General features: G+C 48.4%; 1 protein-coding gene across 4 annotated transcripts in view; it reads right to left on the minus strand.

The window, feature by feature from the left end:
- SLC37A3 (solute carrier family 37 member 3) overlaps positions 1-4005 on the minus strand; it is a 69776-nt gene that overhangs the window by 57026 nt on the left and 8745 nt on the right. Inside the window, exon 1 of one of the 4 annotated variants that reach the window (XM_023184885.3) lies at positions 1498-1661. The exons of the other annotated variants lie outside the window; for them this stretch is intronic. The gene's annotated coding sequence lies outside the window, so the exon portion shown is untranslated. Of the gene's footprint in view, positions 1-1497; positions 1662-4005 lie in introns of those variants that run through there. 4 annotated transcript variants of the gene reach the window in all.

Genomic DNA, 4005 nt, shown 5'->3' on the forward strand with positions numbered 1-4005 from the left:
TTTTTTTTTTTTTTTTTTTTGAGACGGAGTCTTGCTCTGTTGCCCAGGCTGGAGTGCAGTGGCCGGATCTCAGCTCACTGCAAGCTCCGTCTCCCGGGTTTATGCCATTCTCCTGCCTCAGCCTCCCGAGTAGCTGGGACTACAGGCGCCCGCCACCTCGCCCGGCTAGTTTTTTGTATTTTTCAGTAGAGACGGGGTTTCACCGTGTTAGCCAGGATGGTCTCGATCTCCTGACCTCGTAATCCGCCCGTCTCGGCCTCCCAAAGTGCTGGGATTACAGGCTTGAGCCACCGTGCCCGGCCTTCCCCTCCCTTTCTGTTTCCCAACTTGGAACCCTCAGTGGACCAGCATCTAAGCAGGAAAGATAACTGAAGGTCCTGGCTGGAGCTACACTCCAGTGGGACTGAAAGGTGTCCATGTAACCTCCACCAGCCCAGATAGTCACTAATGACCTGCAACATCCCTTGGTATTCCCCATCTCAGCAAAGGTACTGCCATTCGTTACAGTCAACCAAGGTAACTACGAGGTAGTTTTTACTTCTTTTCCCTTAACTTCTACATCCAATCCATTACTAAATCCAGTCCTTTTCACCTCCAAAATATATCCCAAATCCCAACATCCAGATGGATAAGCTCACTTCCCAGCCTCTTGGTTCTAGTCCTCTTCACCACCATCCTCTCTTCTCCATCCTCACTTCTATCGCCCTAAGATAAACCACCAGCAGCATCTCCCACCTGCCTACCTCGACAGATTCTGCTTAAAACCCTTTACTGCCTTCCCAAGACTCAGATAAAAACACAGATTCTTTGCCACAGCCTTCAAAGCCTGTCTAACCTCTACAGGTAAATAGGATGCTTAGGGCTGGGGAGGGACTGGGCTGACAGATGGGTTGGTACAGATGGAGGAGGAGCCTGTCGGAGCCAATAACTAAACTGCAGAGGTTGGGTTTTGTTTTATTTCATTACTTTTAAACTGGTATTATATACCTAAGGTATAAAACTCAAAGGATATGGCTTGGTGCAGTGGCTCATGCCTATAATCCCAGCACTTTGGGAGGCTGAGGTGGGCGGATCACCTGAGGTCAGGAGTTTAGGACCAGCCTGGCCAACACGAGGAAACCACGTCTCTACTAAAAATACAAAAATTATCTGGATGCAGTGGCATGTGCCTGTAATCCCAGCTATTCAGGAGGCTGAAGCAGGAGAATCACTTGAACCCAGGAGGTGGAGGTTGCAGTGAGCTGAGATCACGCCACTATACTCCAGCCTGGGTGACAGAGCAAGACTCTGTTCCAAAAAAAAAAAAAAAACCTCAAAGGATACAACTCCCTCCTGTGTTCTCAGTCCACCCTGATCTCCTAACCAATTTTTTTCATATCTTCTTTCTTTCCTTCAGGGGCACAATCTGTGCCTCTGCACACACACCAGGGAGAGCCCCCAAGATCACACATGCAAGCGCACAGCACACACTATCTGCTGTGCATTTTCTTCACTTACCAGAGCTTGGAGGTCCATCCATATAAGCACCTGCAGAGCTGCTGCACTTTTCTGAACACAGGTGCCGTCCTCCCTGACGTGAAAGAATCTTTAGATATTTAACCAGGCCCCACTGGGCAGCTGGGTGGTTCCCAATCCTTTGCCAGGCCGCCTGGTGAGGATCTAGCCTGTCTCCTTTCTACTTTGCCCACCTACCTCCCACCCTCACCACCACTATTGTCTCCCCACACCAAATCCCTCTCCTGTCCCTGAACCTATCAAGCCTCCTCTTGCTTCAGGCTTTGTGTTTGCTGTTCCACAAGAGAAGTGCTTTTGTCCTGCTTCTTGGCAAACGGCTTGCTCCTTTTCTTGGCTAGTCAATGAAATGTGGCCCCCTAGAGTGACCTCCCTGACCACCCTATCTAAAATGGTCTCCCCTGGTTACTACCTCTCTCATCTCTTTTGTCATTTCTTTATTTCAGAGCACTTCTCCCAATTATCTGGTCTAACTGTTTCCATGTCTACTGTTCATCTGTAAGCTCCATAAAAGCAGTGGCTCTCTCTGTCCTGAGTCCCACAGCTACATCCACAGGGCCCAGCAGAGCACTGAGAATGATCAATAAAGATTTTTTGGGCCGGGCGCAATGGCTCACACTTGCAATCTCAACACTTTGGGAGGCCAAGGCAGGCAGATGGCTTGAGCCCAGGAGTTCAGGACCAGCCTGAGCAATATGGTGAAACCCTGTCTCTATAAAATCACAAAAATTAGCAGAGCATGGTGGTGCACACCTGCAGTCCCAGCTACTCAAGAGGTAGAGGCAGGAGGATCGCTTGAATCCGGTAGGTGGAGACTGAAGTGAGCCAAGGTTGCACCACTGCACTCCAGACCGGGCAACAAGGTGAGACCCCCATATAAAAAAGTTTTTTTTTGAATCAATGAATTGGCTGACTGATGGCAGAACACTGAATGCTTACAAAGTACCAGGTACCATGCTAGGTACCTACCATGCATTACTGCATTTAGTTCTCTCAGTATTTTACAGATGAGAAAACAGATATTAGAAAGTAATCTCTAGGTCTGGTCCAGTGGCTCACGCCTATAATCCCAGCACTTTGGGAGGCCAAGGTGGGAGGATCACTTAAGCTCAGGAGTTTAAGACCAACCTTGGCAACATAGAGAGACCCCATCTCTACAAAAAATACAAAAATTAGCTAGTCGTGGTGGTGGACACCTGTGGCCCCATCTATTTGGGAGGCTGAGTTGGGAGAATCACTTGAGCTCGGGAGACTGAGGCAGCAGTGAGCCATGACTGCACCACTGCACTCCAGCCTGGGGCGACAGAGCGAGACTCCATCACAAAAAAAGAAATTTTTTTTGAGACAGGGTCTCGCTCTGTCGCCCCAGGCTGGAATGCAGTGGCATGATCTTGGCTCACTGCAACCTCCACCTCCCAGGTTCAAGCAATTCTTCTGCCTCAGCCTCCCAAGTAGCTGGGATTGCAGGCATGCACCACCACGTCCAGCAAATTTTTGCATTTTCAGTACAGACAGGGTTTCACCATATTGGCAAGACTGGTCTCTAACTCCTGACCTCGTGATCCGCCTGCCTCAGCCTCCCAAAGTGCTAGGATTACAGGTGTGAGCCACTGCGCCCAGCCCGCAAAAAATTTTTTAAAAAAGAAAGCAATCTCTCTTAAGAGATGGAGTGCACATTCCAACTCAGACCTAATTCTAGATCCTATATCATTTAAGGGGAAAGGTTAAAATAGAAAATACTCCAAGCTGGTTAAAATAAAAAATACTACAAGCTGGGTAAAATACAGTAGTTAGAGCTATCACACCCTTCATGAATTAAAAAACAGCTATAAAGCCAGGCAGGTGGCTTACGCCTGTAATCTCAGCACTTTGGGAGGCCGAGGCAGGTGGATCACGAGGTCAGGAGTTCAAGACCAGCCCAGCCAAGATGGTGAAACCCCATCTCTACTAAAAATATAAAAATTAGCCAGGCGTGGTGGCAGGTGCCTGTAATCCCAGCTACTTGGGAGGCTGAGGCAGAGAACAGCTTGAACCCAGGAGGCGGAGGTTGCAGTGAGTTGAGATGGTGCCACTGCACTCCAGCCTGGGCAACAGAGCAAGACTCTGTCTGAAATTAAACAAAACAAAAAAAAAAGAGCTATGAATAAATAAAAATAGGCTGGGTGCGGTGGCTCACACCTATAATCCCAGCACTTTGGGAGGCCGAGGCAGGTGGATCATTTGAGGTCAGGAGTTCTAGACCACCCTGGCGAATATGGCGAAACCCTGTCTCTACTAAAAACACAAAAATTAGCCAGGTGTGGTGGTGGGTGCCTGTAATCCCACCTACTCGGGAGGCTGAGACAGGAGAACTGCTTGAACCCGGGAGGTGGAGGTTGCAGTGAACCGAGATTCCCCTACTGCTCTCCAATCTGGGCAACAGAGCAAGACTCTGTCTCAAATAATTAATAAATAAATAAATAAATAAATAAATAAATAAATAAATGAACTAGC

The sequence above is a fragment of the Piliocolobus tephrosceles genome, chromosome 8 (genome assembly GCF_002776525.5).
Source record: "Piliocolobus tephrosceles isolate RC106 chromosome 8, ASM277652v3, whole genome shotgun sequence".
Taxonomy (NCBI): domain Eukaryota; kingdom Metazoa; phylum Chordata; class Mammalia; order Primates; family Cercopithecidae; genus Piliocolobus; species Piliocolobus tephrosceles.